The 25695-nt window shown below is 42.8% G+C and overlaps 1 non-coding gene across 1 annotated transcript; it reads left to right on the forward strand.

Moving 5' to 3' along the window:
• Window positions 1-9363: 9363 nt before the first annotated feature.
• Trnat-ugu (transfer RNA threonine (anticodon UGU)) lies at window positions 9364-9437 on the forward strand. The gene has a single exon. It is a non-coding gene; the product is annotated as a tRNA-Thr (tRNA).
• Window positions 9438-25695: the final 16258 nt, after the last annotated feature.

The raw sequence follows: 25695 nt of genomic DNA on the forward strand, positions 1-25695 counted from the left end.
AATTCCATTATCGACTGAACTTCTGTGTTCGTTATAACAATTTCATATCTTTTGCGTGTTGTGCGTATGTTGGTGGAACATTTAAGGATTAAAGTTGGGATAATATGATTGCAACTTGGGAAGAACATTCCGCAGCCAGAACAAACAACCATCCACTTCTACGTATTTTTACCAAAAAACTAATTTCTCTTCCCCACCCCAGAGACAATGTGACTGTTGTTTCAGTAGTTAGATAAAGTAACAGGATGTTTTTCTGTCAAAAATTTAAATTAATCATGGCAAGAAATGACTTTAATTGTTTTTTAATTGGAAGGTAAGAACATTTAACGACACTTACTACCCGTTATCGTGGGTTAGGTCTAATTCCACTAGCATCTCCAGTGTGTCCTAGAAATTTTACCTTCTTCTTACCATGGGAAGATTTAGTTAACTTTATAGTATCACCTTTTTTTTAAAATACACTCCTGGAAATGGAAAAAAGAACACATTGACACCGGTGTGTCAGACCCACCATACTTGCTCCGGACACTGCGAGAGGGCTGTACAAGCAATGATCACACGCACGGCACAGCGGACACACCAGGAACCGCGGTGTTGGCCGTCGAAAGGCGCTAGCTGCGCAGCATTTGTGCACCGCCGCCGTCAGTGTCAGCCACTTTGCCGTGGCATACGGAGCTCCATCGCAGTCTTTAACACTGGTAGCATGCCGCGACAGCGTGGACGTGAACTGTATGTGGAGTTGACGGACTTTGAGCGAGGGCGTATAGTGGGCATGCGGGAGGCCGGGTGGACGTACTGGCGAACTGCTCAACACGTGGGGCGTGAGGTCTCCACAGTACATCGATGTTGTCGCCAGTGGTCGGCGGAAGGTGCACGTGCCCGTCGACCTGGGACCGGACCGCAGCGACGCACGGATGCATGCCGTAGGGGACCACACCGCCACTTCCCAGCAAATTAGGGACACTGTTGCTCCTGGGGTAACGGCGAGGACCATTCGCAACCGTCTCATGAAGCTGGGCTACGGTCCCGCACACCGTTAGGCCGTCTTCCGCTCACGCCCCAACATCGTGCAGCCCGCCTCCAGTGGTGTCGCGACAGGCGTGAATGGATGGACGAATGGAGACGTGTCATCTTCAGCGATGAGAGTCGCTTCTGCCTTGGTGCCAATGATGGTCGTATGCGTGTTTGGCGCCGTGCAGGTGAGCGCCACAATCAGTACTGCATACGACCGAGGCACACAGGGCCGACACCCGGCATCATGGTGTGGGGAGCGATCTCCTACACTGGCCGTACACCACTGGTGATCGTCGAGGGGACACTGAATAGTGCACGGTACATCCAAACCGTCATCGAACCCATCGTTCTACCATTCCTAGACCGGCAAGGGAACTTGCTGTTCCAACAGGACAATGCACGTCCGCATGTATCCCGTGCCACCCAACGTGCTCTAGAAGGTGTACGTCAACTACCCTGGCCAGCAAGATCTCCGGATCTGTCCCCCATTGAGCATGTTTGGGACTGGATGAAGCGTCGTCTCACGCAGTCTGCACGTGCAGCACGAACGCTGGTCCAACTGAGGCGCCAGGTGGAAATGGCATGGCAAGCCGTTCCACAGCACTACATCCAGCATCTCTACGATCGTCTCCATGGGAGAATAGCAGCCTGCATTGCTGCGAAAGGTGGATATACTCTGTACTAGTGCCGACATTGTGCATGCTCTGTTGCCTGTGTCTATGTGCCTGTGGTTCTGTCAGTGTGATCATGTGATGTATCTGACGCCAGGAATGTGTCAATAAAGTTTCCCCTTCCTGGGACAATGAATTCACGGTGTTCTTATTTCAATTTCCAGGAGTGTATGTTGATAACTTTCTCCATCAACTCTCTGTGTTCAACCTGGTCTTTGAGATAATGAGCAAATCATCGACATACATTACATTTTCTTGTACAAACTTGTTATCCAAAAGGAGACCTAGTGCCTTCATTAAAACTGATAAAGACACATTGAGACAAAATGGCAAAACTTTTAATTGAAAAGACCGTCTTTCAAAGACAAATGCTGTATAAGGCCATTACTGTTGATAAAGGGTCACCTGCGAGTACCCATCCATGAAACCCATGCTACTAATACATCTGGCACCATTTAATATAGGTAACACTTTCTCCTTTGGGAAAGGTCTATCTCTTTGCATTTCCATGATTCGATTTAATGTTCTAGCATCTAAAACTAAGATCACCCTGCCGTTGAGTTTATTCAAAACCAAAAGAGGATTATTAATTCACTATGGGATCTTACAGTGATAACCTGTTCTACGATTCCTTTAATTTCTAACGTAGCTGCTGGCTTAACTGTCGTGGGTATACAACAGGACTTTTTAAAGAATGGTTTACCGTCCTAAACCTTCAGTTTACGTTTATATCCTTCAATGCTTCATGGTTTATCGGAAAATATATCTTTACACCAAATTGATAAATCAAGCAATTTTTCCTTTACCTTTGTAGTGATTTGATTATTTTCAATTCAGTTTTGTAGTAAACTGATAACCTCCTGTCTCCTTATATAATGTTGGATCCTGTTTATCCTGTGCTATTCGCGAGGTAACCCCTTCATGTACTTGTTCTGATTTCACTTCCCCACAGACAGGATCAAGACTTGACACAATATAGTCTGCCTTTTGAAATCTGAAGTGATTCGATGATGAGAAAGCCCACCTAATCCTAATAACAGGGGAATGTTCATATTTGGCACTACCAAAAATTGTGATAAAATCTTAAACTACCTAAAAGGTATGGCAATAATACTTCTTCTCGTACCTTCTTTCCTCTGTTTGAAGTCTAGTAATAATCAACACTGGAAACTGCCCCATCTCCCTCTTGCTTCCGAAAAAAGCTTGATCTGCAACACAAATGTCCGTTCCTGAATCGACAGTAATGTGAACCATTTCCCCGCAGACGTTTCCGAGACCTAATGGTTTCCAGTTACTTAACTTATTCGTTAACGGTTTTTCTTCCGATAAGTCATAGCATAATAAGCTTTCAGCCTGTAAGTAGGTTACCCGGCCGCTGGGGCCGAGCTGTTCTAGGCGCTTCAGTCTGGAACCGAGCTGCTGCTGGTCTTGCAGGTTCGAATCCTGCCTCAGGCATGGATATGTGTGATGTCCTTATATAGTTAGATTTAAGTAGTTCTAAGTTTTTAACCGTGTGTGAAAAACAAAAGAAAAAGTCCTTTAGAAAGGGGCTTAATAACAATACTATCCTCACACTTCTTGCTACAGACACTCATAATCCTTATGTCTGAGTGCCAACCAAGAGCATTCTCTGCCGTAATTCCAGATCTCCTATGCTTACAAATTACTGCTGATTACTGGGCTCATGTAACACTTTGTCTCAACAAGTTACACCGAGAACAGCGACGCAGGCTTAAACTGCCATCTGTTTCTTTAGTATACACCCTAAAGTCAGTTAAAGCGCTGATTGAGTTCACCAGTCGGGCCATACAGCTAAAACTCCAGTCCAAGAAATTAAACACTTTCAATGTTATCGATGGAAAGTAGGTCATAAAGTAGTTAATTTACATGCTGCTGATCGCTGTCAAACGATGTCGCTATTGGTTACTGGCTTTCATCTGGTAGAAAATGTAATGTTATCGGCAGTTGGGACACCATTATAAGCCAGGATGGTAGCTTCTGCCCCAGAATGGCGTTTGTGGGAACTGTGGGCTTCTGTCTACCCGTACTTCAGCGAGTGTGGAGTCAGGAGTGCTCATTCCACTTTAACGTAGTTTATCCTCCATCTGTACATAGTGTGATGTCGGCACCTTGGTAGGGTGTGTGGACAGACAGGCAGTTTGTTTGCTATTTCAGCATAGCTCCAAGTGGCGTGTGTGGCCTGTTGGCGGAGGGTGTGGATACTAGTAAGAGTGGCACCCTTCAGCAGCGGACATATGCCCTGAGACAACTCTGAAACCTTGGAGTCACCTGGCATGCTGGTTGAAGACACTGTACATTACGTCATGTCTTTCCAGCATCAGCTTCTGATCGACAGCTAGTGTGATAACTGTCACAAGATCGGCTGTAGGTGTAAGCATTGGAACCAGTCACAGTATAAATTCTGGTGCTGCTAAGGGCTGATGAAATAGTATTTACAATCGATGTGGCCTGCTGTGTTGTGACAGGAGCCTGCCTCCAGTCATGTAATTGACCACAGGACACAGCATTGTCCCACATTATGAGGAAACATAGCCCACCGCTACAGCAGACTGTAGGATTTCAGTGTGCGATGGCAGCAGTATTCTAGTACCTGGCAGAAACATTTCGGAGGCAGCTCGCCAACACGCCCCTAGCTAGGTTACGAAGTCTGGTCTGCCCCTATTGTTGTAACATTCAAGAAACTTAACGATTTAAGCAGCAGACACCAGTAATGTTCTCTGTACCAAGAAATGTTTTCTTAACAACTTAGAACTCGAACCGTTCTGCGTCGCAGATTATTTCCACGGTTGGTGGTAGCTGGCACAAGCCGCCATGCAGCAGTAAGCTGTGCCAGGCTGTTACTGCAGTCAGGTGGCCTATTTATGGCATGCGATGGTATCGTTTTGTCAGTGGTGGGGAACTTTGATTCAGTATAGTTAAAAGCTAATTTTCTCGAAATATTTATAAATTATGTATACAAACATTTTTCTGAAACAGACAAGCTATTTGTGAAAAGTGTATCAAAATCCCTACAGTAGTTCACAAAATTGGACAGAACATACAGATAGAAAAGCACCATGGGGGCTTCCATATTTGCTATGTACACATAGGTAAATGTTGACTCACACACCAAAGCAAATCCCAAGACTTACCAGGAACTAATTTATTCAGTCATAAAAAAAACCATGGGATTCCGCCAGACAAGAACCAGACACACCGCTACACGTGGAATTAACGCTTGCAAGTACTGGAAAGCCTAGTCACTGGCAGTCATTCCTTCCCTCACTATAGGTTCCTCCACAACAGCTATCCTTTATCTGACAACACGAGCTGACGACTTTGCATCCTGTCTCTCTGATATCTCCTCAGTTCCGGACGACCCACAGTTTGGTTACTCCATATTGCGTACCATTCCCGAACGCCATATACCACCGCCCCGTCCCTAGTTCCCAGCTTCCAGTACTTGGACAATATACCATAAACAGAATTACAGACCCATATCACAGCACATGAAATAAAACAAGTACTTCACAGAAAACACAACACATCTCCTTGTCATGATTGCATTACCTATCGACACCTCAAAGAATGTCCTATCTCCCTTCTAGGCACTCTTACAACTCTTTGTACCACTATCATCTCGACAGGCTAATATCGTGAACAGTGGAAAACCCCCGAAATTCAACTTTCCCTCAATATGGACAAGCCCCCTACTGATACCTCCCTCTATCACCCCATCTGCCTCACCTCTTTGTTTAGCAAGGTTGTAACACTTTCATGCCGATGTGCTCTTTGACTATTTATTATTGTATATATACTTGCTTTTATCTTTATGTACATTTATCTGTACATGATGTATGAATTAATTTGTTTATTTTGCTGTACAATCAATTATGTATATTATGTAAATGTGGCTGAGTAATCGCTGAGGGAATGTTAGGGGAAACGTTAGGTTTTTGTCAACGAGTAAGTATCGTTGAAGTAGCGGCGTCTCTGGCGCGGGAGGATGTTACGTCAGAGCGCGCGCTACATAGAGAGAGGACTCTGGTGTGAGACTCGGTGAAGTGCGGACGCACGGATGGCGTGCACTGTACTGGAGGAGTGATTGTTTAGCGGCACGTGGCAAGTGATGAGCGCGGGCAGTGGAAATATTGGCTGCAGCAACATGAAGAACCCGCCACGCCAATATCATTGCCAATAACTCCCGTGCTCGCTAATTATCATGGAAAGGACCCAGCAGCACTATCGTCGTCAGCATCTTCGTCACGGCAAGAATGGACTGAAGTCCAACTATTTTCAACTATTTGTGTAACGGCGTTATTCAGTTTTGTGCTGTTTTGCGAGTGAATAATTGACATAGTTTAATCAAAACTGTTTACCTATGATTCTCCTAAAATCATTCACCAAGTAGGTTCCTGTCCTATCCTATTGTTACAATAATCCGAGTACCGTTTATGAAAAATGAAAGTTACACCGCCAGTTAATTTTGCTTATGAACTAAATGATTCAGTTACATTAATGATTTGAACTTAAAGCATTCAGTAGCTTCAGTCTCACTAACTTTAAATTTGAACTTTAATCTGAGGCGATCTAATTGTTGTAAATAGTAAATCAACTAATCAAATTAAAATGATTCCTGGCACTATGAACAAAAGCACTAACTAGAATTAATGAGTGAGTGCAAATATCAGTGATTATTGTAATTTGTTGTTAGTAAAGTTCTGGTTCACCTTTAGACTTGCAGTCGTGCTAAAGTGTAATAATTACCTTTTGATACAGTAATTATCAATTTATATTTCCCTGTTCAGAAGTCAATAGAGTTTCTTTTAATTATTTTTTGCCATTTTCCAAAATTCATATGAAAATAGTAGACGTTATTGTGAGGTTATGTTTTCAAAATTTCAGCTCTATTAGTTAATGATATTTCGAGTGCAAACTATTTTCTTTCTCACTTTATTACGTAACTGTTTGAACTGTTTTTGCTAACGTGCGTGCAGCCCTCTGTTGCCGCGCGTGTTCGAGTAATTCTTGACATTGAGTGTTCGGCTCATTAATTCACGTACCGAACAGAATTTTTGCCCATTTGCGCTGGCGACCGTATTTCGTTTCGCTATAATTATTTCAGTAACTCTTATTATTCTGTTCCGATACACGTGGTACCCCTTCACGTTGGCACAGTACGTGAATGATAGCACAAACCTTTCGAACAACCATACTAAATTTTACAGTAATTAAGTAGGCGGAATAAGTTGTCCTAGAAGGCATCTTGTTGTTGACCTCTCCCTCATTTATCGACTTTATATTGAATCTTCGGAACGATAGCCTTTTCAAAATTTTATTCCAATTGTTTAGGCATATGCTTGCACGGTCATATATTTCTGACATTGTCGCTAGATGGGAAGGGGGACGTTACAAGGTCTTCGAATCCATCCTCTCCCGAAGCATCCATCAACGCCTGAACCAACCTCTTACACTTCTCATTCATTTGTATAGCTTCCGTCCCATCTTCTCGGATGATAAGCTCCATCGACTCACCAATCTTGTATCCCAGCAGCTCAGCACCAGTGAACCTGCTGTTTCTGTGTCCCTCGACCTAGAGGACCACTACGACCTTGTGTGACAACTCAGTCTCCTTTTCCAACTCCAGACTTACTCACTTCCAATTAATTATGTCCGCCTTACTTTATCCTTCCTCTCTAATCGCTCATCTTTTGTCACTATTAACAGCACCAGTTCCTGTACCTCCCATACTACTACAGGTGTACCGCACAGCTGTGTCGTCACTCGTCTCCTTTGTCTCCTCTACACAACGGGTACGCTCAAACGACCTCCATCAGTCCACCTCTTTCACTATCCTGACAACACCAGTTTGCTGTCCTACACTCCAAAAATCCTAACACCCTCCAAATACACCTCAGTCAGTTTACCTCCTGCTCTAACCAATGGCCTCTCAAGATCAACCTCTCCAAAACCCACGCAGTAATTATAGCATAAACCACCTGTACCTTCCGACTTCATGACTTTTACCTTTCTATCTAAGACCGTCCTATCCAGTTAACTAATACACTAAAACATCTTTTACTAACCTTCAACTGGCAGCTAACGTGGAAACCTCATCTACTAACAATCAAACAGAAAGACCACAACAGACTAAAACTAATAAAAATACTAACTCGCCGGACATGTGGATTACACTTTTCCATTGTCCTCCACATCTACAAAATCTTGATCTGGTCGTTCTTTTGCAATGCAAATGTTGCATGGATGTCTTCCCAGCTAAGTTCTGTAAGTCTGTCCAAATCCTTGAACATCATGCACTCGACCTCGTTTTCCACATCCGTTGGTTAGCCTCCCCCACAAGGATCCTTTAGCAACTCATTAAATTCTTACCTCTCCTCACTCACTTTGAACACCTCGGAAAAACCTACTGGCAAGCTCAGTTCCAATAATGGTATAGTCTTACCCGTCCCCTGCCCCACTTCCAATACCAGCTCGCTGCCACGCCTCAACCGACATATACTACCAATTCTACACCTACACACCCTCCACACACTGTCCCAAAGAAATTTCCACCGTCTCACCATCCCCTTACCGAAACTCCACCTATTCCTCGCTTCTTTTCTACCAATATCTACTCACATCCGATCGACACTAGGCATCAGACCACCATCCTTATACCATTACCCTCCTAGCTTTCTCAACGGCCAACATGTTCCCATTTAAACAACGGACTATCTACCCAAGGCCAGGTCCATCCCGTTTTACTGACATTCAAGCGCTTCTTCCCAACATCAGCGTTTTGCTTCCTGCTTGAAGTGTTTTTAAAAGTACGTTTAACGGTTTTCGTTTGTTTAACTTTTTAATTGCTGTTGTTTTAATAAAAAGTGAAGAAAGTCACGTCTTCCGTAAGCTTCTGCTTCAAAAATTTTGAAATTCATTTGTTGGTCCCTTACGTTCGAGTTTTTCTTCGTCTCTGTTAGTTTATTTGCTTCTTGGCCGGATAGTCGGTTGAATGTATGGCTAACAGCCCATACTGCAGCCCATATGAAGCGAAAGCTGTGAAATAAAGATATTGAAAGAAAATCGGCGTTTCTGTGGGCTGTTCTCCCTGACACGGAGAAGACAATTTTGTATAACATGGTTTATTGTACAAATCTGAACTCAGAATACATTTCCGTTCTTTGGTATGTACAAAGATACACAGTATGGACAAAGATACACTATGTAGAATAGTATATATACTAAGATGGTGTCTGTCCTTTCGGACATGTCCGAAATAACAGATACCATCGGTGACCTTGCAGCTCGTTAGAATGAAATTACAGTGAGATGAACACCCTTAGCTGCTTACAGGCGTTGACATACATCAACGGGGACAGATGAAAATGCGTGCCCCGACCGGGACTCGAACCCGGGATCTCCTGCTTGCATGGCAGACGCTCCGTCCATCTGAGCTACCGAGGACACAGATACCATCTTAGTACATACATATAGTTAAGGCTCACCGGCCACTTGACCATCTTCTTCTTCTGTGCGAATGCACAAACAGTGCACGAACACATAGGGGAATCGGCAACGCGCCGCGAGTAATGAGTATAATGAGCGGGGGCACTACGAATGTAGTGCGGGACAATACGTTGAGAATGTGGGTTTCGCGGGAGTCGCACTATCCTATGTGTCCTCGGTGGCTCAGATGGATAGAGCGTCTGCCCTGTAAGCAGGAGATCCCGGGTTCGAGTCCCGGTCGGGGCACACATTTTCATCTGTCCCCGTTGACGTAAGTCAACGCCTGTACGCAGCTAAGGGTGTTCATTTCATTGTAATTTCATGTAGAATAGTGGTTTTATGTGAGAGTTATCGTGTTTGTGGAGTGAATATGGAAACATTTCCACCTAAAACCTTAACAGCTGCGACCGTCGTTATACTCTGGAATCGATCGCCCAATAAACCTCCAAGCTCTGGGGAAGGTTGTAGCGCAAACTGCAGTTTGTGCAATTAAGCACACGAGGTTCGTTCCTTAGGAACTCAGTCGGGTGTGATCGACCGCGTTGAAAGTATCGACAGGAGCGGTCGGTCGACATGTGACGTGGCGAAACACGGCTGCCGGCAAGCGGCCTCCGCCCAGCGGGCTGCATTATGAATGGCGACAGCACGAGCCCTGAAAGGTAAATCCTGCTGCGGCCGGCCAGTCACTCTATGGCCAATTGCGCTCCTACGCGTACAGCTCTGGATGCAATCGCTGTGAGTTGATTATTTGGCCACTCGGCTTGAAATATTACTTAATTCTTCGTACATCCTATATAACCTACGTAATTTATATCAAGTTCTACTACTGAAAGACTTTCTGTGTTTGAAAAGGTAGTTGTTACAAAGAAGCAAACAAAAAAAAAAGTTATTGAGAAAATAATTTGAATTTGTAAACATCAAATACTCTGCCATCTTACATAAATTGGTTATACAAATTATATCCCGTAAATGGCGTCCGTCATTAATGAAATATTGACGAAGCCTTTCCAGCAAACTGTTCGTAATTAATCACAAGGTGATAAATCGGGTGACATTGGGGTCCAGGTGATGTCTCATCGTGAAGAGAGCAGATGTGCAGGGAATAACTCAGAATTTGTAGAGGACGCCGAGAAGTGTAAGCTGTGGCTCCAACTTGTTGGAACCAGACTTCTACCTCTTCTTGGTTCCCTGCAAATTGGTGTAATTTGGGTCGCAGGAAGGTCTCTGTCATGTGAAGCAGCGATCTAAATTAACCATTATGTTACGTCAGCTTCTTTGAAAAAGAATACGACCCTACACACCAGATTCAGCAACGGCGCAGGAAACTGTCACACAATGCCTGTGAAATGGTCTCTGATGAGGTTCTTGAGGATGTTATGCTGCCTGGTAGCGGATATTTGGTTTATGTAGAGTACCTGCTGGTGGAAGCGGGCCAGAATTCAAAACAGCGCCAGAGATACGTTCTCAAGATTTTCCTCACTCGGCTCTGCGAGTTTCTAAATCTCACTCACATATACTTTGCTAATCATCATTTTGTATGGGGGCATGTCAAGACCTCTGATGAGGATTCTTCTTATACACCTACCAGACAATCACAGAATCCATGTGCAGCTGTATGTTTAATTGATGAACGCCTTGCAGGCTGCTAGACGGATGCTCTTACACGCGCCACCTTTCTCGGAGTTGTTCCAGTTCGGGTTCGGCCAGCAGACATTTTTTTTCAGTGCAGAACCTGGTGCTCTGAAGTCTGATGTCCAAACTCTAACCGAATGCGAATAGCTCAATGAGTAATAATCACAGAACAAGCCTTACGAACAAACTTCGCCATAACAAACGGACGATGGTTACCTAGCGAGGCAGTGCACCTACGGGATATGGCACGTACTCCGTTATCGATCGATACCTCCTCCTCATCTGTATACCCACCAACATTCAAACAGGAGCCTTCCTAATGTGGGACGTCCTTTTTCGGACTCTTTATTACGTAAATTAAATAAGTTAGTCAAATATCTGAACAGAAGACCCTCGTGTGGAGTAGTAATAAGCATCACTGGCTTACAGCAGCAACTCAAGGAGTTGTAAACAATTAAGTCGCCAGTCCGGATTCGGTTTTACAAAGAGTACTCTACGGCACTGAATCCTTACTTAGCTTGCATTTATCCCGAATCCTGCACCCAGCAAAAAGTCCCAAGTGACTGGAAAGGCGCAGCTGACTCTGATATATAAAAAGGCTAAAAGAACGGACCCACAAAATTAAGAACTGTTATCCTTAACATCGGTTTCTTTCGGACTTTTTGAACATTATCTCAGCTCCAGTGCGATAAGTTTCTTTGAGACGGAATAACTTCTGTCCATAAACCAGTACGAAATTGGAAATCATCACTCGTGCGAGTTTGACCTGTCGTCACATGAAATCCTGCAAACCATGAACGAAGGACAACAGGCAGATTCCATATTCGTAGATTTCCGGAAAGCGTTTGATGCGCTTCCCTGCTGCAGACTGTTAACGAAGGCATGTATTAAGCGTCCCAGCAGCCACTCAAGCAGCTATAAATGCGCATTGCATGATCAATAAAGAACTTGTGTCTTTTCCTAGCCTGATACATTTAAAGAGCTACTGCTCTGCTACGCTAATGCTAGCGTTGAAATATTCACATTTCTTTCCACTGTCATGCATCACTCTATTAGCAACGGATCAAAAATTATAAATTGTGATGATCCAAGGAAAATTCCTTCCCGTCATGAAGATAATTCCTTCTCCTCTCCTTTTTCACTATTCATATGGAAGGAATAACATTTAATCACTTACCCACATAGGGAGGAGGATTTATGCAAACCGGCGCCTTCTTAAGTCACAGAAGAAAAATATCACCGTGAGTTAATATTCGTGAAAACCTGCGAACTGTCGGCACAGTACGGGGCAACGAAGTATTCTCAAAGCACTAGAAAAAAATGAAATGATTGATGGCCGCGAGGCCCCTTCCGGAGAAGTTCGGCCACCGAGTTGCATGTCTTATTCCAGGTGACGCCACATTGGGCAACTTACGTCTCGGTGATGATGACGACAACACGACATGCACTCCACGAGTGGAGAAAATCTCCAACCCACCCGGGAATTGAAGCTGTGCCCGCAAGTCGAAGGCAAACACGTTACTACTCAGCTAAGTAGGCAGACAAAGCGCTACAACTATTTCCATGAAGTACTATTCCGCTTCTGCTACAAAACAAGTTATACAAAAGTTGTTCGTCAGTCACCTCTGCCGGCCGGAGTGGCCGCGCGATTCTAGGCGCTACGATCTGGAACCGCACGACCGCTACGGTCGAAGGTTCGAATCCTGCTTCGGGCATGGATGTGTTTGATGTCCTTAGGTTAGTTAGGTTAAAGTAGTTCTAAGTTCTAGGGGACTGATGACCTCAGAAGTCCCATAGTGCTCAGAGCCATTTGAGCCATTTTTTGAGTCACGTCTGGCAATACTGCAAGCAAGTAAAGATATAATACGTCTACCAGAATTCAGATTGAAGTTACTCTGTATTTCAGTTTTGGCCTGTGCGTAACCTGAGGGAATACAGAAGAAGGCGGAATATCTGGTGCGTTGCTATCGACCAGTTCTGAGAAAACTCACTCTCACTACCGTCTGATTCCGCGTAATTCAGGTACCTGCTGATTTTGAAGACCGATAGATCGTGGAACGGTGTCCCGTAGCTTGCACCCAGTGAAATTTGCGCCCAGGATAGGTCGGAGAAGAGCCTGCTAATTGCCCCGTTCGAACTCTGCAACTTACGAGGTAGGTAGAAGAGCTGAATGCCCTTACATGGTGAACCGTTAAAGCTAAAAGAAGAATTATAATGCCAAAACTTTTTCGGTATGAACTGATCATAATTTATGTTATTTTGTGTCAGATGCTTTAAGAAATGCTTTTTAACTTACGACAGGATCTTCAGAATACATAATGGAAAACTTTAAAACTGAATCACCAACACCGGTTAATAATCGCGTCTCTTTTACTTTGCAAAGCATACTTAAAATTAAAATATGGTGGTGATAAGCATTTGGTAGATGTAATACAGAAGCGTGCGTCCTTATAGTAATTGAAAGGCCATTATACAGCTATATAGGTGACCTAAGGTGAACATAGCTCACGCTCACACTCCTAGAGCTACTCGTGCGTGTCTTCTATATATAACTTAAAGATATGTAAACAATACAAAGGGTAAAGCACCAAAAGTTTGCACCGTAAATATTGCGGAAATGGAAAGTGCTATCGGTATGAAGTTTTCATAGTATGGGTTGGTAATCTGGGGCTCGTATTACCCATAAAGAAATTGTAATACTACTTAGAAGTGTATTTTTTGTGCAGATATACACTATTTTAAATGGAAAAGTGCCTGTTGATATTAACAAACTAAAAGTGGGGTAAATTAGTATGTCAGTGACACTTGTAAAAAGATTCTAGTGAGAGTATTTTGCAAAGTTCCCACACCTACACTGGCACAATACCTGTGACAGTACACACCAAAGAACAACACAAGTGCATACACTAATTATGTGGATCCTGACCAGTAATAAGACAAGTGAACATCACCAGTTGCGTTCAGAATGACCACTGGCAGCGGCAGTACTGTCTTCCAGTCTGGTATGGAACGACTGCTACACACACGCTATCAATTCAGCAGCGATGTCCGAGCAGGCTGCAGTAATAGATCGTTGCATATCATTGGCAGTAGATGACATTTGATAGAAGACAGCATCTTTCAGCTTTCTCTACAGAAAAAAAGTCTACAGGCGTCGAACACGGGGAAAGAGCCAGTCAAGGTTTAGGTCGTCTGAGTCCTATCGAAAGATTTGGATCAGTCCGCGAAGATATGCTGAAAACTTTGTGGACTATTGGCTGGACAGCCATAATGTTGATACCCCAGGCTTCTCCTAGTCTGCAGAGGAACGTCTTCTAGCATCCATGGAATATGGTGCGTTAGGACCCTGCGATACTTGTGCGTGTTCAATGCTCCATCCATGAAACACTGGCCTATGAGCTGATGGTTCACTATCTCACATCACACTTTTACACTTACTAGACACTGACGTTTCACCTGACGAAGCCAAGAGCGGGCCAAAAGTGCATGTGTCGATGGTCTGCGTGGTCATGATTAGTAAATGTGGCTTCAGTCACTAAACAAGATACATTGTACATCTGAAATATCCTATATTAATGTCCATGTACGGAAGTTAACACGATTCTCATAATCGTTTTCATGCGGCTGTTGATGGAGAAACGTATGATAGGGATGGAATCCATGTCGATGGACAATGCGTAAGGCATTTGCCTGACTCACGCCACTTCTCCGTGCGATTATGCGGAAGCTAAAGTGTGTATCAACTGCAACAGCAGCAACAACATAAATTTCCCTCCTGTCATTATTTATTTCTTCTGTTACGTTGTCTACGTTTTATACGAACATTTTCACGTAACTGGTGGAGGAGGTTGGTAAATAATTGCTGAAATGGTTGACGGCTATCGAGATATCTTGCAGCTTACATTGTACAAAAACAAACTGCGTTATTGCTACACTCTCCATACACCATGAGCATGTCAGCTTTTTGTAAATCCCAAATTCCACTCACGATCTACTGCTTGGAATGTCAGACACTGACTAGCAAGTCACAATACACTCAAGGAACACATGAGCACACATGAGCAAACATAACAACATCATACATAGCAACTACGCATAGTGAATGGCACAAAAGATACCGATATGGCAACTTCCCAAAATACATATCTTGTAAACAACTCGGACTAGAATCCTGCAATAAACACCGCTGACACTCTCATTTACCCTAATTTAAGTTTGTTAACGCAAAAAGCATTACTCCATTTGAAAAAATATTCATTTTTTAAGTAATATTACAATTTGTATATTTCCTAACAGTACGAGCCCCACTGCCTGCCAACACACATCAATAGCGCTTCGCATTTCCGCAATATTTGCGGCGCATGTTTTAGGTGATTCATCCTGTCAGGTAGCAACTCATATAAGAACACAGGAATTTATTCAGTTTCCTGTAATGACTGTTCTCAGAGGTACACTGCGCAAGCTGGCAGAAGTTTCGACATTCTCTTTAAAGAACATCTAAATCTGAACAATTCGAAACCCACAGTAAAATCTCACTGACGATATCATCAACTTTCAGTTTCAGATCTCCACAATAACTTAGAGATCCTACATAAAGAGAGCAAGGGTACTGTTTTAAATGTGCTTGAGGAGTTATATGTAATGAAGTCCATGAGACAGTCATCTGATGATATTCCTGAAAACCAAACGAAGTAAGACACCGAGTTTTACTGATCAGTTTTGACTGTTTGAATTTCTGAATTACTGGGTCTCAGCACTAACTAGTCGGTTACCTTATTACAGGTTTTTCCATATTTTATTTTAATAACAAAGTTTACTGCCATTCCCGATCCACGCGTACATAATTCTGATTCGTTTACTGTGTACGCTACTTTACTGTTGCAGAAACAAGTAGCTAGTTTTTAAAAAATTATCCTTGTATGATTATATATTACATATCACCCACGATCTTTCCTTACTTAACACAGATAGCCGAGTCTAATACTTCGCGTGGCAACCGCAATTTCTCAGCAGAGCACTAGCGGCACGCTTCTCTTGCCTTACGTGTTATCCACACTAATTCGATTTTCTTAATCGTCTCCGTACCGAGGCGGCAGCCACCAGACACGCTCCGGCAACACGCTGGGCACCGTGTAGCTTGTCGTCATCCACAATGGTTATTATTATATTGATGACACACTTAAGTGTGTCAGCTTTCGGTAAGTTTGACCTTCAGCCTTATCTTCCTTTCGTTCACTGGTGGCCTCTGAAACCTGCTAAAAATCATTTATTTAATTTTAGTATTTTTCATCATTAACTTTATTTACTTTTTATTCTTCAATCGATCGCAGAACCAACATTTTCCTGAATATTTACGAGGGGACTCTTCCGTTGCTTGACATAGGCCCACAGAACGTTGGTTGGGGTGAGGAAGCACGCTTCTGACGTTTGAGCTAAGTACAGCTATTGATATGGTACACACGTACCCTTTATTTTACATTTTATACGACACTTTTGCACTTTTGGGCGTTCTGTATTACTGTCGGACCACGCCTCTTTAGGCAGTTTGCAGTTTTAGTTTGTTCTGAAGAAGGCGTGGTTATCCGCGCCGAAAGCTAGATCAACATCCGGTTTCTATTTGCAATCGACGCGGATTCTTTATTATCATTAAATTATTCGCGATTGCTGACGAGCTGCAATGTTAAAAGTTCTCAACTGTAGCTCCACCAAAACTTAACCGGTACTATTAATATTATCTGCGAGGTCATTAAAATACAGCACGAACACCAAGGGTCCCAGCACACTTCCCTGGGGTACAATCGAAGTTACTTTCAGATTGTCGATAAAAATACATCCAAGGTACGGTGCCGCGTCCTCCATACTAAAAACAATCTTTAATCCAGTCACAAACTTCTCTTCATACCCCACACGATTGTGCTTTCGATAATAAATGTAGCTGAGGCACTGTCTCAAACTGTTTTCGTAAATCAATGAATACTCTGCCTACCTGACTGTCTTAAACTATGACCTTTAGGGTACCACGTGAGAAAACTATGTATGAGTTGGGTTTCGCGTGGCCGATGTTTATGGAAGCCATGCTATTTGGCGTGGAGGAGGTCATTTTACTGGAGATATGTCTTGTTCTAAGATTCTACAACAAATGGATGTGAAGGACTTTGGACGATCGTTTTGTGTTTTTCTTCTGATATCCTTGTAGTCGACGGGTGTGAGCAGTCCTTTCTTCCAACAACAGGGATCGAAGATTGATTATAGATAAAAGAGGAGCCAACTCTGCCGCAAATTTAGCCGTTTCGCAGTACCATTGAGTAATATCCACATCACTCATAATTGCAGTGGTGAGGAATTAAACAGGGGCAATATCCCTGTATAATTCTGTATATCATTGTGGTTATTGTGAAGTGGAAGTAGAAGCACATTTTAAAATTTTATGTTAACTAAAAAATACTTTAAACCGAAGGATTATTTATCATAAAGCAACTCACACAAAAGAGAATTCTAGGTATGTAATGTAATGAAGCTAGTGATACATTAGAAATCCTACAATACCAGCTGCTATTGGTATCGTCGTTTACATATAAAATAGGTTTATATAAATCCATGTTCATCAAAATTATTTCACAGTTAACTATTTACTTTGGTCGAATTTAAAGCCATGGTGAAGCACTTCACAGATTTGTAAATCTGTTTCTATTAAAAACGGTCAAAAGCCAAGATCGCATAAACATTTCTTTATTTAAAACAACTGGTTTCTAGAGACTTCGCTGTCATCTCCAGACTTAAAAAATCTCTTTGTTATGAAACGTGTTCATATTAAGTTGGACCTCGCGCCATGTTGCCATGTGGATAGAAAACAACACATTATAAAAGGTTTGTCATTACTAAAGTGTTTAATGCTATTCTGTCGAAAACTGTCATTCTGCGCCCGTGGATGTGTACAAAATATATGCAGATGTAGGTGGTAAATTCCTATGGGACAAAACTGTTGTAGGCTTGCACACTACTTAACTTACGTTAACGACAACACATACACCCAAGCCAGACCACTCAGTTACCCCGCGCAGAGTATAGGTTGATTTGACCCTTACAGAGATGTGTGAATGGTGCTTCAGATTATGTGTATAAATATGCCTAAAAAGTGCATCATACAGTCTTCGCTGCTTTATAATCCCAGGCAGTCAGCAATGGAACGTAATTCCACGGTTTTTTCAACGACACCACCCCTGAAAGGGGTGAAAGCTAATGTGAAATATATCTTACAGTGAACTAGCCATCTGAAGATGTACCTTTCGATTCGAAACCAGTAACGGCGCTATTTAAATGAATAAGTGTTTGGTTGCTGTTGTCTTCCCTGCAAGAGTGAACCTATACAATGTTTGAAACCGTAAAAAATCATGTGAAAATGGCCATGTACATAAATAAACTGCTCACAGATGATTGTTTTGTGACAACGAGGCATAAGAGAACCTGAACAGCAAAGTCTGATGAAACCGGTTGTTTTAATTAAAGAAATTTTAATGAGATCTTGGCTTTAAGAGATTTAAGAAAAAAAAAAACATCGCTCTTTTTGTCTTCTCAAAATGAAAGAATTCTATCATTTCTATTAATATTGCTAAACATGTACCAGCGACTGCCTCCTACGAAGATGGAAACTCCTTGCTTTGTGCACTATCTTCATTTTTTTTCGTTGCGGACGAACTTCATGGGAAAGGGTTGTAAATCGGAGTCACGAAGTTTTTGATGCTACAGAAAGCAGTCGTATTGTTGGTATTCTTTTATATTATGCTGTCACGATATGTGAAGTTAATATATAGGAGTATGGCATGAGGATGCTGACAGTGTGACGTATGGAGCCTTGGGTCGGTCACCGAGTGTACACCGGTAGCCGATATCTTTAAGGCGACCACCAGCTATAATTGGAAAATCTAAGTTCGACTCCCGGTCCAACACAAATTTTGATATGTCACTAATAGGTACTGCAGCTACACCTAAGACAACTGATGTCAAAGAATTCACAGTCAGCGAGTAAATTTAAAATTACGCTGGCGGAAAAAAATCCCATCGCCAAGAAATTATTAATGTACAGTAAAGAAATTTCGGGAAAATATTTGTTTAAGTAACACATTTAAGTGATTAACATTGAAAAAACACTGGTTAATGTAACCGCAAGAAAAAACCATTGCAAATGTGAAATGCTGCTATATTAATAACTGGAGTGAACGCCACACCGTTGAATGCAAACAAGCAAACGTGCATGGAACGTGTTCTACAGGTGCGGGATGTCAGTTTCTGGGATGGAGTTGCATGCCTGTGCACTTGCTCGCTCAATACAGGGACTGTTAATTATGTTTGTGAGTGACGCTGGAGTGTCGTCCGACATATGTGTTCGATTGGAGACAGATCTGCTGACTGAACAGGCGAAGGCAACATGTCGATACTCTGTGGAGCACGTTGGATTACAACAGCGGTATGTGGGCGAACAGTATCCATTTTGGAAATACACCCTGGAAAGCTGTTTACCAATGGCAGCTCCACAGGTCGAATCACCAGACTATCGTACAAATTTAAAGTCAGGATGCGTGGGATAGCTCCTGCTGTCATATGAAATCGCACTCGAGGCCGTAACCCCAGGTGTAGGTAGGTGCGTTGCATCTAGCGTGCAGACAGGTTGGTGCAAGCGCTCAGTTCTCCTCTTTCTAACAAACATGTGGCCATCACAGGCGCCGAGGCAGAAACAGTTTTCATTAGAAAACAGAATAGACAACCACGCTGACTCCAGTGAGTTCTCGCTTGGCACCACTGAAGTCGCAAATGGCGGTGGATTGTGGTCGGTAGAACCCATGCCGCAGTGCTTCTGGCTCGGAGCTGTCCTTGAAGTAAACGGTTTGTAACAGTTCGTTGTGTTACGATGGTGCCAACTGCTGCTCAGATTGCTGCTGCAGATGCAGTACGTTACGCCAGAGCCATACATTCCTCTTGATAGTGCCACGTGACCGTCCGGAGCCCGGTCTTTTGCGACTGTTCATTCTATTGAGCACCACTGCCAGCAATCATGTACAGTGGCTACATTCCTGATATGTGTTATTGCAGTATCGCTGAAGCAACATGCAGCTTCTCTTAGCCCTATTACACGACCTCGTTCAGACTCAGTGACGTGCTAATAATGCCGCCTTTGTGGAACTGAAGGAACTCTTGATTAACATCAAGTCGTCACATCTGATCTCTAACTAACACTCACGAGCGTTAACACGTGTATTTAAATCAAACTTGATTTACTTCCTGAAACTTCCTGGCAGATTAAAACTGTGTGCCTGACCGAGACTCGAACTCAGGACCTTTGCTTTTCGCGGGCAAGAGCTCTACCATCTGAGCTACCGAAGCACGACTCACGCCCTGCCCTCACAGCTTTACTTCTGCCAGTATTTCGTCTCCCACCTTCCAAACCTTACAGAAGCTCTCCTGCGAACTTTGCACAACTAGCACTCCTGAAAGAAATGATACTGCGGAGACATGGCTTAGCCACAGCCTGGGGGATGTTTCCAGAATGAGATTTTCACTCTGCAACGGAGTGTGCGCTGATATGAAACTTTCTGGCACATTAAAACTGTGTGCACGACCGAGACTCTAACTCGGGACCTTGATTTACTTCCTCATGGCGGTGCTAGCGCCGCTCTCATGCGAGTGATGCGAAATACGACTAGACGTCAACTTTCAGATGCAGAAGCATGGCTACCAAGTTTCGTTTATGTCGCATAACTTCTTCTTTGAGTCTCGATTTTTTTTTCCGTCAGCGTATTTTGTACAGTTCTATATCGTCGACAGGGTCTGGTGCTTCAAAAAATGGCTCAAATGGTTCTGAGCACAATGGGACTCAACTTCTGATGTCATCAGTCCCCTAGAACTTAGAACTACTTAAACCTAACTAGCCTAAGGACAACACGCACATCCATGCCCGAGGCAGGATTCGAACCTGCGACCGTAGCGTTCTCGCGGTTCCGGACTGTAGCTCCTAGAACCGCACGGACACTCCGGCCGGCCTGTTTCTTGAGATATGCAAGTAAGTAGTATGTGAAAAACATTAGAATACAGACGTTTAAAAGTTGAAATACTTTACTTCGTTTAATATATCGATAATTACCAGATTTTCACAATTTATCGTGAGTTCTCGAAGAGGACCTGTGAGCATTATCATGCTCCAAGATGCTACTCCAGGCAGGTGTAAAATGAATGTGCGTAACGGAAGCTAATAAACGCTAAATGAAGATTTGGCCCTGTCTGACTACCCCATGAAGCAGATCTTAGGATCTCTTAGTTCTACAATTACAGTCTAAACATCAATGGATAATGAAGGCAACTAATCCTACTAAATGATAAACGTTCTTCCTGCTTATATATTTATTGTAGATTACAAAGTTTACATTCCCTAAGTAAAATTACTAATCAATTGCCCAATTCTGCCCCTTATTATGACTGCGCGGTCTGATATGAATAATGCGAAGTGACTGACATCATCTACATACGAAAAGCTAGAAGACAATACTTTCAAAGATGATCCACGGTCGTGTGGAATCTCAGTGGAAATAAACTAACGTGATCACAGCAATTTGTGATATCACCGTATGTACTTCGTCCGGTGCGTCTAAGTGATGATTCTCGTACTCTTCTGTGACGATGGAAGAACTCCAGCCACAAATAAGCTCTTTTAGACACTAGGACGGCAGAAGGCGATCCTCTGACTAATATACTCTAATACTGTCTTCTCATCTCTGTGTTCTACGGACGAGAAACGCGAACTCCGACCCACGTGGAAGGAGTTCAGATAACGTCTCAACGTAAGTATAGGCAGAGGAAGTGCTCTCAATTACTGAACTCTGCGTACTCAACGACGACTTCCAACCCGGAGGTGGAGTCCAGAATCGTATAGGTTCACAACAGTACAGTGCTTAATTGTTCTGACTGTAAACGTTCCTCAGTGCAAAGACAGCAAGTCCGTCTGTACCAACAAAGCTGATACTCAGCGACTGTCATACATGGGCGTTCACAACGGAAGACCACGTCTCTCCACTTCTGTCTTCCCAGCAAGGCTCGGCTCCCCACCATCGTAATTCCGAAAACGAATCGTATTCCCGAAACCACGAAATATTCTCCTTCTCTACGAATTCTTCCGAACGCCGACTAACCATACGAATCCTATTCCCGAAATCACGGAAAATTTTCCCTCTATACAGATTCTTCCGAACGGCGCCCATCCATATCTTAGTCTTTTGTCGTCCAGCGCGCAAAGTTTGCGAGGAAAAACACAATACTCGTACAATGGTACGCTTCTGAGTAAAAAATCCTTGGCAGTAGCCCAGCCTGCGTGGTTTCCGAGGTGCCGCGTCTTCGTTCCTCCCACCTGCGTCCCAGATTTTCAGCGTTCGGAAGTATTATCCGTTATCCTTCCGGCTCCTACTACAATAGCGGCTGGCCGTTACCATATTTTGCTCCAGAGCTCAGGTGCCACGACATGTCTGTCAAGCTACTTCCTGTGTTTAAGGAGGACCAATACCTGTGCGGTCCTTCGACCCATAGTTTGAGTTCTACCTGCTGTTTCATCTCCACCGGAATTCCAACATCTACTAGTACAGAAAATCATTCATTACGCCGTTTTTTATAATAAAGACACTCCGTCACCTTTCATGCAATAAGCGTTAACAATTATTTACAAGACGTACGTGACAATGTCAGTCTCCTTTATATATTCATATATACGATGTACAACCTGTCACATGACACCTAATTGTGTTTGTAGATCACGGCAAAGTATGTGGATGATTTCTTGTAAGGTGCGAAATTATAGCCACCTTACATTGCTCCTAAAGACGATAACGAAGGGAAAATAATTAGCCAAGTAAGATTCCATATTTTTATTTGTGGATGCGTCGTTCGATGTAACTCACTTCAAAACGATAAGTAACGTCGTGTCTGAAGACAAATCAATGAATGCGCAGCAGTGAAGAAGCGCATTACAGGTGACAGTACTTCAAGATTTTCCACACTGAGACCGACTATGCCTCGCACAAGATAGAAAAACGTAATTTAAAAGTTAAAACAACTGGAACCAGTCCGTAATGTACGAGGTCATATCGTACAACATTATGTCGAAAGTTGATGGGGTTCTTGCCCCTCTTCCGGTAGCAGGATCTTTTGATAACGTTGCCGGTCATTCGCACATCGTCGTCGAAGCGTTTCTAACAGGCTGATGCCGCTGGGAGCTTTTCCGGTGGTCGAGTAGTCTGGGTGTACGTTGGCTATGACGTTGTGAGCAGGTATTTTCCAGGAATACTGGGGGCTAATTTCAGAGATTACTGATTGGGCGTAAATTCACTGGGTGCTGTGGCACATTGCTGGTTCTTTTTTTTTCTGTTGACGTACGAACGTTTGAGCAGCACGCGAATTATCTAGCAGTCGCTGCTACACCTTTTCATGCGTTGGGACTGTGTGAGATACATTTGCACTAAGAACCTCTGTGACGTTCTTTTTTGATAGTTTCGCGACATGCGAAAGAAGAGGAAAAAAGTTCTCATCACAAGCAGCTTTCTGTGGAGGATGGCTCATTGGTGTTTATAATACAAGGGAACGGTGCTTCATCTCGTCTTTTGTACTCCCGGCAAGCAGCCGTCTATAGTCGCGTGTACCTGAAATCAGGACGAAGATAAAGCGAGACAGTTCTTTTGTTCCGTCGGAACCAATAGCTGTGTGTCAGAACTAGAGCTCCAAGGGTGATATGCTACGTATTGTTCCTTCAGAACCTTTGTTTATGAGTATTACTTACTGTGAGAAGAATATGAAAGCAAATGAAGGAATGTAAAATACAGACTATGATGAGTCGGAGAAATAGGAAAATAGTCTGGTACGAACTATTGGAATCGTTTGGAGTTATATGTAGTTCGTGACAAGCAAGACCAAGACAAATTGACGTCATTTCTTTTAATCTGCTGCTATAGGTAACTGCAGCACAGTTACTTATACAGGAGCCTATAAGGAAACACACACACACACACACACACACACACATCTAGGCAACGACGGTAGTTGGTCGATGCCTGTATCTCTGTTCAGTTTTTCAGCCAATGATACCTGGTAAATGTTACATGAAAGGGTTCGCAACGGTTTTTCACCGCATTTCTCTGAAAATATCACTCATGATACTGGAAACGTGTCGTATGCCTTCACTCTTTTTTTTATTTAATTTCATTTATTTTAGACTGTCAAATTGGACATGTATGTACTTTTCAATCATATGTTATCCGTGAAGTGTGTAACAAACCCTCTAACACGTTGTTCGTGTAAATATTTTCTTTGGGCACTGTAACTTACTGCAACGTATAATCTGCACGCATTGTATAAGACGACAAAATTAATATAATGTATTTTATTTACAAAATGAGCGACGTTACGTTCCTTTCTTATTTTATAATTTTATTCCATGCAACGAGTGCCAGTCAATTTCGGGATGCTGTCAAGCTCATAGACAATCACGTGGTGCTATCATCTTCTTCTGATCGCAACATAATTGTATTATTTAGTTCAACTGCACATAATACATGGACCATAGGGTATGTTAGTTCAATAAATAATCCACAGATTCTCATAAACATATTGTATTCTATTTTCTGTGTTATGGCACATTTGTGTTACCGTCTGTAGAATCTTCGGAATGTTGTATTTTTTCTACTACAGATCCGATGACAGTTGTCGAAGACAATCTAAATAGGTCATAATCAATAAGAAGAACGTCACTGAATCGGACGACAGGAACTGTGAGGATCGTGGATCCCTAGATAAAACATCACACTTTAAAAATACTGTGACTGACAAAAAAGTCAAACACACCGAAGGGGAGGTGAAAAAATAGGGAACCTTCACTTATTGAGAGGGTGCGTAATGTTATTTCAGTGATTAGAGAACTGAATTTAGATCAATATGATTCTATATTCCGACATAATTGTGTAATTCTATATTCGGACATAACTGTGTAAGGAGTGTGACAAAAACATAACATACAATTTTATTTGACACGACAACAGTGATGCCATAGTCAAAGTACATAAAATTTTTTCTTTAAAAAGGAGGGGTTACGTTACCGGTTTCAACGAAATACGTCGTCATTTTCAAATGTGTCACCATTGCCTCCGTTGCCTGGTTTCGTTATTTTTCGTAACTTTTGTTACATTTTTGGTCATAATTCCCATTATATATTCTCCAACTGATGTTTTACATTTGAAAATGACAACGTGGATCGTTGGAACCCGTAATAATACCCCTCCGTTTTAAAGAAAAAACCTTATGTACTGTGGCTATTGTAATGTCAAATAGGCATTTAAATTCACTAAGAACATACCAGAATGAGTCCACTCATAAATATGGCATCTTGCCCATCTGGCGTTGATACATGTGCTGATTTTGTTGTGGAGTGTATAAAATAGCCGTTGTATCCCTTCCTGAAGCAAGATGGCCCATAAGTGATCTAAGTAGTCCTTGACAACCTGGACGCTGCCATTGAGACGATGTTTACGTCAAAGCTCGTCCTACAGTTGTTCTACAGAGGACAGACAAATGGGATCTTGTTGGCCATGGGACTGCCTAATAATGCATGTAGTTCATAGAGATATATATAGAGCGCGCACGTGCATTGTCTTACTGAAACGGCACCATATGTTGTCGCTTCAGAGATAACACACTAGGCAACAGGTTGTCTGTGACGCGTTAAAGTCCCGTGAATGACTACCAACCGTCACGTCATGCTATTACCGACGACTCCTTACACCATGACGCTACGAGAAACACTAATTATCTTTCCAAAAACATGGGAAAGGTGCGAACGTTCTCTAGG

This window comes from Schistocerca serialis, chromosome 1, assembly GCF_023864345.2.
Source record: "Schistocerca serialis cubense isolate TAMUIC-IGC-003099 chromosome 1, iqSchSeri2.2, whole genome shotgun sequence".
Lineage (NCBI taxonomy): Eukaryota > Metazoa > Arthropoda > Insecta > Orthoptera > Acrididae > Schistocerca > Schistocerca serialis.